Source organism: Bidens hawaiensis, unplaced genomic scaffold, assembly GCF_021521415.1.
Source record: "Bidens hawaiensis isolate Kalapana, Puna unplaced genomic scaffold, B.hawaiensis_p1.1 tig00020696_1, whole genome shotgun sequence".
Taxonomy (NCBI): domain Eukaryota; kingdom Viridiplantae; phylum Streptophyta; class Magnoliopsida; order Asterales; family Asteraceae; genus Bidens; species Bidens hawaiensis.
Window position 1 is genome coordinate 17123 of NW_027493183.1, and position 20990 is coordinate 38112.

General features: G+C 34.2%; 1 pseudogene; it reads right to left on the reverse strand.

Moving 5' to 3' along the window:
• Positions 1-14143: 14143 nt before the first annotated feature.
• Positions 14144-15587, reverse strand: LOC143561504 (ethylene-responsive transcription factor CRF1 pseudogene; annotated as a pseudogene).
• Between the last annotated feature and the right edge of the window lie 5403 nt (positions 15588-20990).

Below are 20990 nucleotides of genomic sequence, written 5' to 3' on the forward strand. Positions count from 1 at the left end.
TACCTCTCAGTCTCAAGATAGGTAGAACACTTAAAATCTCTAAACCCTCAAACAATAGTTCCTATGGATTATGTCGACTATAAACCATAAACTAGTTACGAACACACAGTAGGTAACCTAATATGCGTCTACACAATGAAAGACTTTCACAAAGACACATATGGAACAATTGAATAAAAGTAAATTAATTAATAAGTATGTATATTCATCTTAAAAACATCAAAAAGTCTATTACAATAATATTAGTCCAACACCAATAACCCAAAACCGACAAGCAATCCAAACTCAACAAATATTCATTCAAAGCCTAGGTAACTAAAAAGAGTTTAGCCAATAACCATGCTTAAGAAACTAAAATAAATAAGTTCAACTAGTTTCATAATAATAAAATAAAAAACAAGAGAACCGTGTTAAATGAGTAGTTGTGTCCGAACACCTCCAAGCTATCCTGACTCGCGGCTGCCTTATTCTTTCTCTTGAATTAATATATGTTTTTGTGGCTCTTTTGTCTTCTTCTGGTCACCCTCTGCTCCACGTACACCAAATCAAAGAAGAATATGTATATGAATATATGTGTGGCGGCCCTTTTGTATATGAATATATGGGTTAGCGCCTGGGGGCGCGAGCGAAGGAGCTCTCACGCCCAGGTTAGCGCCCCACACCCCTCAGCCTTATATCTCCACAAGCTCTGCTCCCCCTCCCTTCCTGCTATTTGTCGAAAATTAATAATTATCTGAATGGCGGCTCCAGTCTTTCTTGTCTTCAATCCATACACCCTAGTGGGCCCTGCCGGCCTATTCCACTAACAAAAGAAAGAATCAATTAATAAATATTATTATTGTTATTATTATTATTTATTAAGTGACGTTTTTTTTATGTTAGATTTTCTTTTTCTTTTTAAGTATTTTATATAGTTATAATAATAATTAGTATTATATATCAAATGCTCGACTCGTTATTCGTCGGTCTCAAGTTTAGGAAAAGTGCTCCATTTTAGCTTATTGTCACTTGAAACCAATAAACTCATATGTGAACCAAATATTAATAATATTCAATAAAAACTTGGCTCAAAAATACTTACAAAGTAAGGAATATTTATATAATAATATGTATAATTGTGACCACATCAAATATTCCCATACTTAAATCTTTTTCATACCTGAAAAAGCTATTTGCAATGGAATCATAATCGGAAAACTAGTTTTCAAAACATTTAGGTTACTTTAATTAATATAGATAAACGCAAAAACCGCGATTGCCAATATTGTTGTCCACTTAAACCCAGCCACCAACCTATCAAGCCCCCCCCCATCATATTCAGTTATTAAGTTCAAGTTAAGACTCAGTCTAAGGGTCTCACACCTAAAATCACAAAGCCACCTAATTTGTTTCAGGCATGTTAAAGCAAAGAGAAAACCATAAAGATTTTATTTTACCAGTGCACACTAAAAACTTGTAACTATTAAAATTTAACTTCATAAATAAATACTGAATTATTTTGAGCAATTTTATATTTCAACATAACTTAGACCTCACCCATGGATGTTCTCACCGTGGTTGCTAGCCCAGTGAGAAGCATGTAAGCTGTTGGTCGTTACTCATGAACGTTCTTTTAATCCTCACCCAGAGGCCTATTAGTCAAGCTACCAACTCGAAAGAAAACATATAGATTATTGTATTTTATTTATTATTTTTATCGATCATCATCCATAGATGTCATCTCCAAGTCACTATCCCAGAGGGAGACACATTAAATTATTGGATCTTTTTCAGCTTTATATATTTATATGCTAAATACTTATGTAGATGAAATCAAATTTTAAGATTTACAAGGTTTTAACCTACACATGTGCTTTTCAATACCTTAGACGTTTCAGTTTTTCTATTTTCCTAAGATGAAAACCCACAAGACTTAATGATTTAATTATAGGTATATTTATAATAATCAAGGGAAACCTTTCAAAGCTAGTTGGGCCTACCAACACATCCAAATTAAGTGCGCTTTCTATTTTTTTATATATATTAGTAGTTTTGAAAAACCAATCCCCAATTTTTCTATCATTTTTCATTTTGTTGCAAAATATTTAATTCAAGGGACATTTTTTTAGTTATTTTTATTTATTTTTTATTTTTTATCTTTTATCTTTTATTTTTTATTTTTTATTTTTTTTATTATTATTATTATATATATTTTTTAAACTACCTAAAAAAAACGCCGGTTTCCCATCCCCACACTTAAATTTCACATTGTCTTCAATGTGAGACAGGAAAAAGACCAAAATAAAGCAGAAATAAAATAAAATAAAATAAAATAAAGCAAAGTATAACGAAAATGGAACAGACTCCCCTGGTAATAAGGCAGTGATCTTCGTAAGTCAAGTTCTGATAAAACGACCGTATAGCATTTCATTTGCGGCCGCAGCTTTTGGGTCCCCTCCACAATCAAATAAGCTCATAACACCCTCGCCCGAATGGAGATTGAGTACGAACGATAGCATCTAAACCTGTAAAACAAAACTCAAAGCACCCAAAGTAGACATCAAACGGACTCTAAAACTTAAAAATCGACTCAAAATACAAAAATAACATAAAACAAATACAAACATATACAAACTCTACACTCGGCATTATCCGAAGTCCTATCCCTATCAAGCAGTCAACCTAGGGATGTCGAGGAGAAACATGTCCTCCTCAACCGAATCAATTGGCCCACCAATATAATGCTTCAACCTATGGTCGTTCACCTTCCACGAGCTCCCATCAACATCCTCAAGTTCAATCGCACCATGTAGGAACACCTCCTTGACCGTATATGGTCCTACCCAAAAGGGTTCGAGCTTTGAGATTAGAACTACAAATAGATCTAATCGAACAAATCAAGAAAGCTCAGAAAGAAGCAATTGAAGAAAACCATATCTCCGAAGAAAAGCGTAACGGCACCATTGATTCTTTAGTAAAAGGAGATGACGACATACTCAGACTTGGAAACCGAATCTGGGTACCGATTGTTAGTGATTTGCGCGAAAGGATCATGAATGAAGCTCATAAATCAAAGTATATGATGCATCCCGGTAGTGATAAAATGTATCAAAATCTTAAACCATACTACTTGTGGAATGGGATGAAGAGAGATATTGCTTTATATGTTGCTAAGTGCTTAACATGTTTACAAGTCAAGGCAGAACATCAAAAGCCTTCAGGTTTACTCCAACAACCAGAACTTCCTGTATGGAAATGGGAGATGATAACAATGGATTTCATTACGAAACTCCCTAAAACTACCCAACAACACAATGTTATATGGGTAATCGTTGATAGGTTAACTAAATCAACTCATTTCTTACCTATTAATGAATCTTACTCTATAGATAGATTAGCACGGATTTACGTGAACAACATCGTTGCATTACATGGTGTGCCATTATCTATCATATCCGATCGAGACAGTAGATTTACGTCTCATTTCTGGAATAGTTTCCAGCAAGTGTTAGGAACTAAGTTGAATCTTAGCACTGCTTATCATCCTCAAACTGATGGGCAGAGCGAAAGAACAATTCACACACTTGAGGACATGCTTCGATCTTGTGTGATCGATCTAGTTGGATGTTGGGACGATCACCTGCCTCTAATGGAATTCTCGTATAATAACAGTTATCACACAAGTATTCAAGCCGCACCATTTGAAGCTTTGTGTGGACGGAAATGTAGAACACCTGTATGTTGGTCCGAAACAAGAGATAATCAAATATCTGGACCCGAAGTAGTCCAAGAAACCACGGATAAAGTATTACAAATCCGTGAACGACTTAAGGCGGCAAGAGATCGACAAAAGAGCTATGCAGACGTCCGCCGTAAGCCGTTGGAATTTCAAGTAGGCGATAAGGTTTTACTAAAAGTATCACCATGGAAAGGAGTTGTACAATTCGGCAAGAAATGAAAGTTAAGTCCATGTTTCGTGGGACCATTTGAAGTACTAGAACGAATCGGTATTGTTGCTTATCGCTTACGATTTCCAGAAGAGATGAAAGGAATACACGATGTATTTCACGTCTCTAACTTACGTAAATGTTTGGCTGACGAAACTTTAGCCATGCCCTTAAATGATGTCGAAGTCTAGGAAAAACTAAAATTTGTAGAACAAACCCTACAAGTTGAAGATTTTCAAGTCAAACAACTTAAACGTCGAAGGCTAAAATTAGTCAAGATACGATGGAATTCTCGAAGAGGACCCGAGTTTACTTGGGAGTTAGAGTCAGAAATGAGAAGGAAATACTCGCATCTGTTCTAAGCGAATCTCGAGAACGAGATTCATTCTAAGGTGGGGAGGATGTAACATCACGAAAAATTTTGGTCCAAATTTGACAAACTAATAAAACTTCAGGACTAAAAATATTCATGGCAAAAGTAAAGAGAAAAATAAGGCAAAGAATGGAAGGAGCTTATGTTAAAGAATGGAGTAAGGAGACTCCATCCCACATCAGAGAAAGAAAAATAAATTAAGCACTTTATAAAAAGAGAACATTCCATGATAATGTTCTTAAGTGGCCAACCACTCTCCTTGGTCCTAGCGGAGGGTGCGAAGCACCCGATGCGCACGCACATGGGCACGGGCTCGAGTGAAAGGTGATGGGCGCAATGTGGCGCTTTGATGGCGCACTTTCCACTTCGCACAATCGCATCGCCGCGAGCCACCTTTGTATTTTTAGATGGTGAGACGAAATCAAGATATGGCAAGTCACCAAAAGATCAGGGACCAAAAATGAACAAATTCAAAGTTTTGCATCTTCACGATACACGAAGAATCCACGTTTTGCATCTTCGCGATACGCGAAGATACAGGACACGTGGCGAGACCGTAGCGACACGTGGCGACACGTGACAGGCCTAGGTGACACGTGGCAGGCCTACGCGGCGACTCAGCGAAGCTAGTGTACCTTCGCGATACGCGAAGCAGCTTCGCGATACGCGAAGATGCAGGAAAATATCTATAAGGCGACTCAGCGAAGCTAGTGCACCTTCGCGATACGCGAAGATGTAGGAAAATATCTATAAATAGGCCGGCCATGGGGGTGGTCCTCACTCATCCAACACACTCCAAAAACACCTACATTACCTTGATAAGCATGCCACGACCCCGATATGGCGATATCCCGACAAATCTTACCTCGAAATGCGTGCCATAACCCTACCTAAATACTCTCTCGACCTGCTTCCAAGTAGAAGTGCGGTCCAAGTAGAAGTGGGGTTCAAGTAGAGTATAAGCATTTCAAGTAATAAGCCATTCAAGGGAGGGGTTCTGCCCGATTATTATATTATAAATGGCTTAGACCTAGTCAGGGATATAGCCTGTACCTTGATTTTATAAAGTGGAAATAAGATTCCATAAAGTCGAGATTATAGATAAAATAATACTTCTTTATTATATATAAAGATTTTATTAAGCATTTCTTTTAATAAAAGAAAGTTGAAATATATGTTTCTTCACGAAGAAGAAACAAAAGTTTATAAGTGATTAACAAGATAGGACTAAAGGTCCTTATATTTATAAAGAGATAAAATGTCAAGGTAAAGGTTATGCAATCAGACTAAAGGTCTGAAGCTAGATCGTTGATCTAGATATTTATACAAATGTTATACTCGTACTATAGGTCCGAGATAACAGCCAATCAATCAATCTGAAAGCTGAAAACAGAAACAGGAATCAGTAACAGAAACTGATTTACAGACAGAAATCAGTAACAGAAACTGATTTACAGACAGGGGTCAGTAACAGAAACTGATCAATATACAGGAATCAGTGTCAGGAACTGATTATAATCATATAAGGCGAATACGCCCTAAACTTTTACAACTCTTTTAGAGTCTGAACTGTTTACATATGATTTACGAATCCTTAAAACTTTGTGTTGCGATAATGAGAAATGGGCATACTCAAATTAAGAGTATACATGTGTCTGGATCAATACATACATGGTGACTCGGATTTCCCCGAGGCCATGCATATCTTCAAACACGCCTCTGGTAATGTACAGGACTGATAAGAGAAATGATATTATGTATATGATTAATTGTACATATACTTAGGGTAATTGTAACCCAATTGAGTTGGGTGCCTAATGAGTATTGTAACAAAGGTATTGTTATTGTTTACACACTAGTATTATTGAGTCAGCGTCATTCACCGGCTGTGTGCTGATGTATTTTTCCCCATATTTTAGGGAAACTGTAAAGATTAAAACTAACAGACAAGAACTGATAGAAGATTGGAGACATGGTCATTAGAGGTGATCTGATGGCTCAGATATTTATTTAAATATTGTAAAGAATCGTATTCTGAAATAACAGGTGTTGAAATAACAAAACGGGTATTCTGACCCGACATTTTATAAATGAATATTTTATTAAAAGGCTTCCGCTCATATTTTGTCAAATATTGAAATGGGTAATTGAACTCATTATTTTATATGAATAATATATTTTAAAAGACTTCCGCTAATAACCCGCAACTCTGATATATTTTCAAAACAGATACCAACTAACGGGCGTCGCACCCAGGCCCTAAGTCGGGGTGTGACACTGGTTATGTTCTCATCATACTATTCTACTTTAGTTTTTACCATATTTTTATTGTATCATCTAATGTTGTATCGAAAAAAATATTGATTTATGATTTATTTTTAAGTTTGCGAATTATAGTTGCAATTAAATTTGTACATATTTAATGTAATATTCAACTTTGTTTATCATTTTTTTAAGTTGTTTAACTGTGTATGACACGGGTGCCTAACCCAGTAATTGAATAAAACCATGATTTACTTATTAACACCAGATATATAGTATTACTCTAAATGAGGCAGATTCACTCTCACAAAAAGCCTTATATGGTTAATTAATAAAATATATTCACCATTAATTTTTACATTATATTTGTAGTAAATTAGCATGAATTAATATTAAATTAAATAAAATATATTCAAAATTAATTTTCACATTATATTTGTAGTAAAATAGCATTAATTAATATTAAATTAAAGTCCACATTTTTTAATAAAAGAAAACCTCTTGAACAACTATAAATTCCTTGTAGATGAGTAGCTTGATTTCATAATACAAACCATCTTGAGCAAACAAACAGACATGTCGAGTGTCTTGTTCAAAGTTGATTTTTTAGTCACATTATTACTCAATGTTTGCGGTTATTCTCGCTCTCTTTTCTTTTGTATTACGTTGAAATTTGCTATGCTTGTTATTTATTTTCAATACATATAAAAAATGAATGATGACTTACACTCTTCTTGTTATTGTAGTATTAGAAGCAAGATTGGGTAACTCGGCTAATAAAGTAGTCATCGATGTTGAAAATATGACTAGATCCGTAACTTTTGTCCAAGATGCTAAGGCGCGTGCTTGTAAGGGCAATGCAGAATGTGCTGATTACCCATGCCCCCCTTCGCTTCGTAAATGGTGTGTGGGGGGATTTTGCTCATGCAATTAGATGAAGAACATGTTATAACCATAAGCATTAAAATGTTATTGTTTGAATGCATTTTTATTGAAATTATTATGTGTTTCAATTTGATGAAAAATAAATGATAATAATAAGCTTGGACAAATGTATGTTTCTTACCTTAATTTAATAATAATTATAATCAAAACCTGCAAATAATTGAGCAATATACTTAAAACAGTTCAAAACCTGCAAAAATTATTAATACGCTCGAAGCCTTCAATTGATTATTTTGGCGTAACTGAGTGTATACCTTAGTTGTGATTTACCACGTGAGCGTGATATAATAATACAAATATATTCAATTAGTTTTTAATTTAGTTTATGAGATATGTGATTATTTTATGAGATATGTGATTATTTTTAATTGAATAGGATATTTGAAACAATGTCATGTTGAGTTGGTTTCATGGAAGCTTCAATTATTGGCTTTCATATTAGAAAAGGCATAATAACAAATAAAGTTTAATTAACGTCTCAAACTAATTTGCCTATTACGCTTAATCAAAATTGTAGTGAAGAAGATAATGCTCTGCAATACTATTTGACCTGTAAAACATAGTACACTTAAATCGCATTCTATTATGCTCAAATTCAATTACGCTCACGTATATTCTCCATTACGCTCAGGTTTGTTCTATTATGCTCACATATTACGCTCCATTACACTCAGGTATATTTTATTATGCTCACATATTTGAGTGTTCCACAATCTCATATATGAAATTAAGCTTTCTAAAACATGAAATTGAACACTGAAATTACGTCATATCATCTTATAATCATCAAATAATCATCAATCGATCATCAATTTCATCATATGAACATCTTTGAAATGCATACTTTTGATGAACTGATAATGGAAAATCTGAACGAATTGTATGAGATACGAACATGAACTGAATACGGTTAAATTGCGGAATGATGAATCGTTGTATCAAGAGCAATTTAGACGAAAATGAAACTGATAGAATTACAATTTTGCCACCGCATAATTTTTGAAATCGGCGGATAGGTTAGTCGCCTACGTTATTGTATGATAAGGATTATTGTATTCTATCTTTTATATAGATGTGTGTGTGTGTTTTAGATTTTTTTTATACAAAATAATTATGGATCTTAATTATCTCAAATATATTGGGTCAAAAAATAATTTTTATCCATAATCTATTTAAGTTACTGGACCCAAACTAACTTTAAAAACTAAAAAGATAACGTTAATCATCGTTTAAAAAAATAAATTATATGTTTTGTTATTCATTAGGGTCTGCGAGACATTTTATTTTGGCCCGGCCAAGTATTTAAATTGAATTTGTAATAAATGATATATACTGAAAATAAAACTGTTGCTAACAGATGTAGAAATATGTTATAAGATGTATTTAAAAAAAAATGGACCTTGGAAGAGTATTAAAAACAACCCTTTTCTTTTAATAAAAATATGATAAATGGAAGTGTCATAACATTTAGACGTGATGACTTGTCATATGAGCACTACGTTACAACTTACATGTTAGCTATATTTTTTTTTCGGTAATAAAACTTTTTATTTATCCAAACAAAGGTACCTTAAATAAAAGTCTTTAATCACCATCTTTTAAATTAGTGTCAAAAAGTCATAATCAAACAAGACTAGAAAAGGAAAGAACCGAGGGAAAAAAGGAGCTAAAGTCATGTTTTGTGTTGGTTGCTAAAATGAAGTTGTTTTGGTTAAAAAACTACCGAAGCAATAATTGAATATATTAAACAAGTGAGGTAGTGTGTTTTTCAAATATAAGGTAAGTAAATGCAGCAAAAGCAAATGGGTGACACAGCGATATAGCGAGGAAAAGCATTAGATCCTGGTGAGGATCTTCGGGAAAAATCTCGGGAGGGGAAAATTATCCCCTGACTCAATTTGTTAATTACGTAAAAGTGATTACAACTCGAGAGCTTTGATGAGAACGACGACTAGAGTATAGTAGTGAGTGTTGTAAGTGCTGAGAATGTGTTCTAAGTCGTTTCATCAAGCCTCGTTATATAGAAGGAAAAAATAACTAGATGTCCTATAAATCCGGGAACCCTAGCTGCTTGTGATCGTTAAAAGACTTATTCTTCTACCCACATGTTCTTCAACTAGTTCTCCGGTTATTCAGGTAAGAATTAGTCATCCTAGCCGTTGTGAACCATCATAGACTTGAGTAAACTGCAAGCAAAAATAAATACGACTTATAGTCGGTTAGTTTAGGATACCTGAGCTTGCTAGGAATCCTAGCTGTCAGAATACTTGTCAAGATCATACTCGAGATAAAATGACCCCTAACAGAAGTGATATAAAGATAACGATAAATATAATTATAGGATGTTCAATGAACCAATATCACTCAAGTGTTTGATACATATATAGTTATATACATAAGACTTCAGCCCTTGAAAAGGAGCCCACATTTTGTATAAAGAAAACTTTAGCTGGGCTTATGACATTGGTCTGAATAAATTAATGAAATGATGTACCATGTATGGAGTGACCCTTACTCCTTAGCGTGAAATTTATAATATTCGATCTCTAGTTGTGAGTTATCAGGGCTCACCTATGAATACTAGTTAGAAGACCCGAAACTGATAAAGAAAGTCGAGAGATAGGGTGAATGGGCAGAAAGCTAGAAATAAAAGTGTCTTTTGGAGCATTAAGCAACAAAACGTCGCAGGGTTGTAGAAAGGCAGATATCAAGATGTGGTAATGTCGGTTTTTTCAATCGGTTTAGTTCATTCATGCATGTTCATGTAATGTAAAGATTAATTATTGTTGTACCAAATAGAAAAGAGTGTATTAAAGTCAACTTATTGTATATTGCGTTTGTAGGTAGAAGAAATTATACATAGATGCTATTGATGGTGCACCAATATTGTTTAAGATCAACAAAGGTAACTAATTATATTAAGAAGGTATCAACTCCAAAAGGTTGTCACCGCTATTTAAAGGTCATACTTTTACTTTTGTGATTGACTAGATTTTGTTCCAAAAAGTTGAAAGAATTTATCTTTTTATCATAACTTGCTATGATTGAGTTTCAAGAAGAAGCCACTATTCCTTTTTAGCACATGTTAGCTGATTTTTATAGTTGAAAATTGAAGGTATAAATCTACTCATTCAGAAATGTTAATGAGACTAAAGTTGGTTTTTGGATTAAAGTTGTATTTCTATGTATGAATATTAAAAAAAATTATATAATGTTTGAAAATACTTATATGTGTCACTAGAAATGAGTGATGTAATAATGGAACGATATGGAATAGAAATTGCGGGGTTAAAGTGATGAAATGTGTTTGCCACTTGCATTGCATATATTAATTGCACCGAACAGAAGGACAAAAGCAAAACATGTAGAGGCGGCTGTGTTCTGTTTTGAATGACTGCGCCATGGTCCGGGTGTCACCCGTGGGTTGAGTGTGTGGGGGGCCATTCACATTCCTCCTTTTAAGGCTTTAACCTTACTCTTCATAGCCACACAAATATACCGCTCCATTGTCGATCTTTTATGAACGGTCATTTGGATCACTTAATTATCTTTATTTCTTTCTTCAAAATAAACCCGCCGTAGGAGAGAAAAATCACTATCTTAACTTAGAGCATTCTCAATCCACCAATCAAAATATAAGAGGAAGGTTTTTATTATTTAGATAGTGGTTTAGGGTGTTGGAGTGAAGGAGAGAGAAGCGTAATGATTTTACTGTATTTTTGAAAAGTTCTTGTAGCATCCTATAAATATTTTAATATTTTTTAAAAGTGACTGTGAGTGAAGAAGAAAGAAAAAGGTAATGATAAGTGTATAAAAAGTATTATTTAATTGAAAAGAAGAGAAAAAGATAATGAATTTTAGTTTTAGTCAATGTTTTAAAAACCGGTTTTTTATTCGTATCGGATTGAGTTAAAAAATGGTATAACCGGTTGAACTGGGTTATACCTAGAGGTTCAACCAGTTGAATAGTTTACATTATAATTTCCTATAAATGTAACTTCAAGTTAAAAAATAACATAAAAATAAATGATTTCATAACAAAAAATAATCTATATTAAAAAAAATAATTCAAAAGCACTCTATTTTGAAAAACTAGTCCTCAAGTTTACACGTTTGATGTTAATTGTTGGGTTAAAAGTAATTTTGATAAAATATTGGCCGCAAATATTAAAAATTTCTCGGACTTAAAACCGGTTAGCCGGTATAAACCAATATTTTAGGAAAAACCGACGGTATGAAATTCTAGCAAACCGGCCAAAAATACCGGGTTCAAAATACCGGTCTGTTGTGCGAAATCCGATTTAATTGATTCAATCGGCCGTTTGACTATATAAAAATGGATAAATTTGACTATATATTAGTGTAATTGACCTATGAAATAAACAAATAATAAGCCGATATGTTGAGTAAAAAAATCTTGATGGAAGCCAATAATGCAGGAAAGAGGAAAGTTGAAGCAAGGAATTAAAGATCGGGGGCAGGTGTCAAGTGAAAAAGAGTTAACTCATGCCTAAACACTAGATTTTTTATTCTACGTTTACCCAAAACCAAACACCTCATCAATAAACCACCACCATTCCATAAACTCATATCTTCACGCATTCTAAAAGTTGAATTTTGGATTCACCATTTATTCTTTCCATTTTTGGAAATCTATATTTTTCTAAGTGTCTAGTTTTAGTTTTATCAAATGGGACTTCTAAAGTATCAATTTCATTTACACTACTAACCCAAAACCTCAAAAATACTTAGAAACTGGTTTAATCAATTGTCAAATCAAGTTTTCACATATCTTAAGATAAACACATAGTTTCTCACAAACTCTGTACATATGCGTATGTTTTCACATAATTATCACCTTTTAATTTTATTTTTCATAATCAAATCAACAATAATAAAACTATTTATAGAAATAAAATTATTTATTATAAACAAATACAATGTTTGTAAATAAATTATCTTGAATAAGAGTTTGTATTAGAGAAATTAAAACAGTAATGAAGTGTACAATTAATTAATACACAGTGTACGAATCATTAATCTACTTCGCACAAGAAATTAAAAAATCACAACAAATCTCAACTACACGTCCAACCATGCCCTTGTGCAAGGGTCTCATTCGAATTCATTGTTTATACATCCTAAAGATTTGCCATCCTATCTTTGGGCACGTTATTTGTCATGGATTCAACTATGAGCCCAACCATGCCCTTATGCAAGGGTCACATTTTAATTCATTGCTTGTACATCCTAAGTGAAGAAACACTAATTGACCCCGGGGCAGATTACGGATAATCTGGGGGTTAAATAGATGTTTCCCACGAGGATGAGGTCCAGCAGAGAGTTATTCTTCAGGTGACCTGCAAAACAGACACCGTAAGCTCGTCACTGAGAAGGGGGGGGGGGTTCCTCCTTGTGACCACCCTCCGGTGTGAGAATCAGACTAGATTGCTCTGAATATAAGTGTATATTAAGAGATTGCTAGAGAAGATAAGATAATGAGGTATCAGATAATATATGAAGATATAAGATGATGATACCGTTCCAAGGTGTTGGAGTATTTATAGCCGAAGGTAGGTTTCCAAGCAGGTACAGCCGGCTGAATAGTATTCCTGTTCTACCAACAGTGGGTTACGCACAAGCCATGCTGGTTGGTGGATAGGCTGCGGCTGATAGTGACAAGGCCGGCTGTATACTGTTCCTTTACTGCCGGCTATGCACTGTTCCACCAACTGTAGGCTACGCACGTCCCACAGTGAGGGTTGGTGAGTAGGCAGCGGCTAATAGTGACAGTACTAGAGGGTGCTCCTCGTACTGTTGTCGGTGAGCTGTCACCCTGTGATTGGTTCAAGGGCTGTTTTGGTCAGATCTTGTCTATTTTGCCCATACCTTGGCAGGTATAGTACAAAAGATCTTCCAGAAGCATACGGACTGGCTCATTTGGGCGGGAGTATTCCCGCCTTGCTCATTCCTTCAGGTGACATTACTGAAGTATCAAGAGTTAGTGCCTTGTGCGTGTAGGCTTGCTATTAGTGCGGGTAGCCTTCCCTGATGGCTTGTATCCGCAGCTGCGGGAACAGGCGGGGTACTTCACCATTGGGAGGCTTTCCCTGCGGGAACAGCTGGCGTACTGCGCGTAAGGTTTTCATCTCTGGGCATGGTGGGTCCTGCGGAAGCAGTTGGTCCTTGCGCAGACGTCCCTCTTCAAGGTGAGTCTTGCCGGTCCAACTGGGCTCTGCTGGGACCTACCTCTTCACTAAGGATTTGCCATCTTATGCGTGGGCACGCTACTTGCCATAGATTGAAGACGTTCTTATAAAAGAAAATGTTGTGTTCTAGTTTCAGTTCTTATGAAAGAAAATGTTGCGTTGTAGTTTCAGCTTCAGTTGAAATGTTTATGAAAAATATATCAAGTTCAAAAATATTAAGCGTTGACAGTTATGTCGTGTTAATTAGCCAGAAGTTAACAATTACAAGTACAATTTCAGACACTATTTGTACAAATCAATATATACCGGGAGTGGAGTGGTTTTTGTTCACCGTAGCATAATAGGATGAGTTGTATCTTGACCAACGGTGGTGCATATAATGGATTTTTTTGTCTAAACTGATACACAACATCAATATACATGTAGCCATCAAAACACACGACATGATTATTTATATCTATAAAAATGAAACATAAAGTGGATATATACGCCATGCAACATTAGTTATACCCAAAACCTACAAGTATTGAATACGATTGCAATAAAATTGGGTGAAAATCAGATAATGCATGATCAAACCACGTATCATTCACTCCATTTCATTTCTTCACCTAATTTAAAACACCAACATCATATCTCTAGTCACGTGCAATGCCACGTGCTTTATCCTAAACATCAACACACTTTAGCCACTCGTCCTTTACTACAAACGGTAACGGAGTTAACCTAAATATTTAAGTATCTATCTATATAAAATATTATAATTATAATTATAATAAACAAATAATTAACTTCCTAATTCCGTACAAAAATTCCTGATATTTTCGCTCCTATAGCGAAACGAGAGGATCCGACCCGAATATATCACTGAAATCATTCAAGTAATCCTCTGCAGGCCAAGTACCAAACCCGCACCCGAATCCGACATCTGGGTCTTGAAAATCCATGAACACGTCAACCGGGTCGGGTTGGAAAATGTCGGGTAGGATATCCGGGAAGTCAAACAAGTCGGAGGTGGAGAAAGGAGCGTCAAAAGGCTTGAAACCGGAGAGTCTCCGGTTTTCTAACACGACGTCGTTCTGAGTCGACTCGGCGGTTGACTCGTCCGTGGAAGCGGACGAGAACCGAAGAACGGATTTTGGTGACGTGGCTTTTTTACTGTGCGAGTCTTCTTCACAAGAGGAAACCGGCGAGGGCTTATTTACCGGTGCCGGTGACGGAACGGTGAAGTTGGTTTGCGCGTGGGGTCCACGTAGCTGGATAGCCGCGTGGTCGTACACCATAGCGGCTTCTTCAGCTGTATCGTAAGTACCGAGCCACAGCCGTACACGTCGCGAAGGATCTCTAATCTCAGCCGCCCATTTCCCCCACGGCCGTTGCCGTACGCCGCGAAACTTTTTAACTGTTTTATTATTATTATTATTCGACTTCGCCGCCGTGGAGTTAACTTTTCCGGCCAACTTCTTTCTTATTCTTTTAACGTTTCTGTTTCCGTTACCGTTAACGTTTCTGAAATTATTACATAACTGATTCTCGATTATAACCTCGTTAACATACTTCTTCACTCTCTTCCTGCCGGAGCACTCGTCGCCGGAGGAGTCAGTGGCGTAAGCGTCAGTTACTGAAATCCTTACGACTCGAGGACGTTCACCGCCGGAATTAATTTCATTTGGTACGGATGACGTCAGCATTTTAGTTAGGGTTTTATGCTCGGTGAACTTAACGGAATTGATGGTTTCGGTTTCTGGTTTGGCCATTGTGAAATGGTTAAGGGTCACATTAAGAGATACAAGATGACAAAGGAGTTGCCAGAGAGAATATTCGCCGGAGATTCGTTTAGCTAGGAATAAAGTGGTGGTGTAGTTGAGGCGGTGGGGTGTTGACGGAGGTCCGGTCAAAAGTTCCGGCGAAAGGTGAAGAGAGAAAGTGAAGTGGCGTGGAGAGTGAAGACGGAAGGCTGCACCCAACTTGCAATTTTATAGGCTCATATCTCAGCGCCATTTATCTTTATCATCTTTATTTTATTATTTATTATTATTATATTTAGTAAATTAAAATAGAAATGTTTCTAAACTTTTCTCAAAATCTGATTTCAAAAAACATTTTAAATTATTATTTTTTATCCAAGTGATAATAATAATAATAATAATAATAATAATAATAATAATAATAATAAATGGTAAAACAACACTTTTTTCCTTCTAGAGAAATACCATATCTTTTTGGCAATATTAATTTGCTAATTTAAATCTGCATGTTAACAATTTGGAAATGTTGGTTCTCTTTTGGGAACTCTTTAATGAATTCACAATAACTATGATAAATCCAAAGTTATCATGTTTTCCTCATTAGACAAACCGCAACAAGTCTTGTCTTCACGTTGTTATAGTAAGTAGTAGCATAGTCATGAATTCATGTCACAATATGCTTAAAACAAAGTTATTGTAAAAGTTATAAGTATTTTTATTAATGTTAAACTTTTGTGTGAATAAAATTTGTGTTTACTTCTTTGCTCACACATTGTTGAATCGTGCATTCACAAAAATAAGTAGAAAATGCATCTCGATCAGGTCTTATTGCATCAACATTTTAATAGAGACATTGTTAAAACGAGATGATAAAAAAAATATTTTAAATACCAAATAATGGTATATTATGCTAATATGTATCGGTGTACATGTGGTCAATTTTAGCACTGCAGAATTATGAAAATCTTTGAGAAGTGACTGGACCAATTGTATATTTGTATGCTACCGGTAGCTCATTTAGCTAATGAAGTGATGGATATCGAGGCTCTACTTATTTTAAAATGTTAAAAGTATTTCAAAGCTGTTCATATGTTATCAGCTTAGATATTTTTCACTTGTTAACTTTTAAATATAGCGAGCATGGCACTTAGAAATGCCATTCGTTATAAAAGCAAATCATGTGTCAGTTAGCTCAAGTAACTTCAAATAGTCAATATAATACATGTTGTAAAAGTCGACAATGTGCTATCACCTATGATAATAATCAATGTAAAAGCCGAACAAGTGTTATCACAAAGTCGGCTAGCTTAGACACTTCTCACTAAGACAATGTAGATAGATTTTATTTGTGAACAATCAACTTAGACAAATCAGAATTTCACTTTCTGAGTGCTATCTTGAAGTTGACCTCGTAAATTAGTTTTTCTAAAGAGAATATCAGAAGTTGGAAAAGCTTCACTTAAAGTAAGATAGAAACATAAATTATAGTGTGAAAGTCGACGTGACAAGTATAATTATAAGTAACAGAATACTAGTCAATCTAGAAGCCTTCTGTTTGTGAAATATAACAAACATTTTATAAACAATAAAATTATTTGAACGATTAATTACAAAATTAATAAATTTTGATAAATCACTCGTGTTAGCTAGAAATCAATGATTACAAAGCTTATTAACCATTTGTCGTCAACTACCCCATTGGTTCAAAGGGGAGTTGATATTCGAAAGACTACTGGTGTTTCACGATTAGGAAAGTCTTGGCATACACATATGCTCACTAATAAAGTCTACCTCCATGCATGTGTCCTCTACATGTGATGCGTGGTTATCTTTTGCATAGCTTTAGATTATATTTCATGTGTAGTTTTATTATATATTTCATGACCATAAAGAACAAAAGAACCCATAAAGAAGCATAGCAAAGTCACTAAAAGTACAAGAACGTATATCATCACCGGATATTTTTATTTATTCAAAAGTATAGGAGAAAGAAAATGATTCGCCCACAAAATTGAGAAAAAAACGTATAACTCGAAGTAGCAATAGATGTAAAACGTGTTAGCTTCTTGGAACACAATTAATATTTGATTACGGAGTTCCAATTACAATTGATTAAAGGATTTAGAATAATTGCATTTATAACATTAAGAAAATTTAGCAAATCATTTTTTTTTTTTACTTAACCAAACACACTAACTCTCTGAATTCATGTCAATGAAGAATTATACATTGAAAGACCAAATTATGTGTGAACGTTTGTATTAGGGGATGCACACTCATCCTAGGCGGCAAAGTCCGTGTAAGGTGGCAAAGGAGACGGACAAGGGGTGGAGGGAGTCAGGAGTGAAGCGTAGTGGAGTCCAAGTCCTTGACTAAATGAAACAACATGTATAATATGGCACCAACGTTGGTCACCCCCACTCTCTCTCTCTCTCTCTCTCATACATATATACATATATAAATATAATATTTTCTCTAAATGTGATTTGTGTAGGTTTGGTGTACGTTGTGAAAGAAAGTAAAAATGATTTTTTGTAACGGTTTGTAAACATCTTAAGACTTCCTTTCCTTAACCATTTATGTTATAACAAGGACACCGGAGACCAAGACCCATAACAAAATTAACGCCATTAGCAAATTAAGGATTCATAACTAAATTTCAGCCTTAATTAATAATTTGTAATGAAAACTATAATCGTCTGTGTACATAATGACTATGTCACTCTGTATTACATATTTACGAACTCATTACAAGTCCATTTTTTCTTCTTGTTTTTTTTTTTGTAAAAGTTGATAGTTGATACAAACATGTCTTCATGTCTTTTCTAATATCGTGTGAAAAAAAAAATAAAAAACTTGAATAGATTCTGGTAACTCCTGCAACGGAGCACGAGGCGGAACACGTGACATGTGTATATATTAATGAATATTAGAAAAGGTTGGTTATGAGTCAGCTCTTATCGAAGTAGGTCACGTGACCGCAGCAGAGTGGCCTAATTCTCCTCTTCCGCCACCTCACTAGTCTTTACCCTCAACTACTAAATAAATTCATGCTTAGTATTGACTTAACCTCCTACAATGTAAGAGTGGTGACGTGCAAACCTATCAAAATTCGAATGTTTTTTAATCATTATCCTGTGAGTCTTAATATTAATTTTTATAAATATGCTATTTTTTTTTTCTAATGAAACAAGGTGTTAAATAAGATTTTTTCTTTTTAAATTGTGAGAGATCAAATTTTATTTGTGACAAATAACAAATGTATATATGTATATTGTTCAAAAAGAAAAGAAAGAAAATAACCTTCTTCAACATATTAAGTTGTTCTTCTTACCAATTATTACGGGTTTGCATCAAATGCATTACTTATATTAGAATTCGTTTTATAATATATACCATATAATTTTAAATGATTTAAAAATATATATGTAAAATAAGCAATTTCATATCCTATTACTCTGAATTATTAAAATACTTCAATAATTTAACAATACAATAACATGACTAATATGATTATGAAATTACATAATATCCTAATATGACTAATATCCTATTACCCATGACCTAATGGTCTAGTGGTATGATGTTCGTTTTTTAAATATTTATATGGAGATGATGAGTTTAAATCCTTTCAAGTGCAAGATTAAGACGAATTAGATGGAAATCAATTTGTTATTAGAAAAATGAAATTACATACAACTTATATATAACATTTATAATTTTATATATTGTTGAGTACAAATCAAAGAATTATCAAACATGAAACATGTTTCCTAGGAAACAACAAGGTGGCATAAGAACTATCAACGCTAATGTTGACTTGAATATTCACTGCTGGACCGAGCCGGCCCAGGACTATTGGGTCATTTAGCTTGGTAAGTCCAAACACTTACTAGCGACGGATCAAACAAAATACAGCCGTCCACATTATTTTTCTACAAGTTTTGCTTCTCATATGATGATTAATGGAAAATGATAAAATTAACTTAATCAGAAAATAAATATAATATTTTTATCATGTTTTAAAAATTAAACAAACCAATGCATACCTTCACTCTATATTGTTATTTACGTGATATAAAGCTTTAAAACAAACTCTTGTTACCATATCTTGATCTCACAACATCGTTCTTTTTCACTACGCAATATCTTTCATGACTTGTTATTCACATCTCTAGTTTTTACATGTCTCACCACCACTAGACTTGTGTGTTAGAAAAAATCGACTATATCAAAATTGTTTTTGACACATGATCCAAACTATTCGTACACCGAGCTGTTAACCATTACACATTAAAGAAGATTAAATGCAGTACCGTATCATGATTAAGCACATGCTTATTTAGTGAAATGATCAAATACAAAATAATCCTAAAATACGGTTTATTATATTTTATTAGAGAATAATAGTGTTATTTAATATTGTGATCGGTTTTCTAAGCTTGACACATCTAAGATAGTGTCATTTTAGGGTATGAATTCGAATGATTTTAGTACGAAAGAAAGATGATGTCTTTTGGATGATCTTAAGGTCTTTTATCACACTGTAAAGGAAGAAGATAGATTTATAAAATTGGATGAGATATGCGAGCTTGCTCGTCTGATGTTGGAAATCAGAAAGTATAGTTCTTTTCCTTTGGTTTATCGGATATTGGCGCTAGCGTTAGTTTTATCGGTTGTATCCGCAACCATTGAAAGATGTATTTCTAGATTGATTGGTTGTATTTGAAATTTTGAACAACACTCTAGTTTGTGGAATCAAAAGAGAAACATTTGATAAAGTAACAAATCATATAATTGCTCGATTCAAGTTTTCAAATGTCATAGAGAAGAGATCTATTAAGTATTTGTTTAACTTTGATTATTATCGTTCTTGTTTTATTTACATGAATGTACGGTTTTTCTTTTTTTTTTTTTGGGGGGGGGGGGGTGTTCTAGATCCGCGATTGCCTATTGATCACGGTTCGAATTAATTCTGCACCCTTCGACTAAACTTTCCTTCGGTCCTTAATATCATATGTCACATCGATGCCAATTTTTTAAACTAGGAAAGCATGAACTACACACTCAAACTCGGGTTTGATCAACACAAGATCAACTCTTTTTTTCTTTTTATTATTGAAAACAATGGATTACCGTACCACCGTTGTATTTTAAACAACTTTTGAAAAAACAAAATTGAACAAAACTATTTATAACCCTTATATATCCATGCTCCAACCACCCCTTTAATTCTTTAAAGATTACCGTGTCTTTTTTATAGTAACCATTTTGGTCATTCAAGTTAGCATTACGCATATTTTCATAGCATTATAGTTGTTTCAATGAGAAAAAAACTACATGTTTATAACGGCCCATATTCAAAGTTCGATTTAAGCTTTTCAAAAGACTGAGCAAAGGTGAACTTCAAGCATTTAGTCTTTTGAAAGTATAGTTATTATGAATCTAAACTAGCACAAGTTATTAAGTAAATTAATTATTTAAACAATATTATCTGTTGAAGTAATAACAAAAGGACATGCATGCA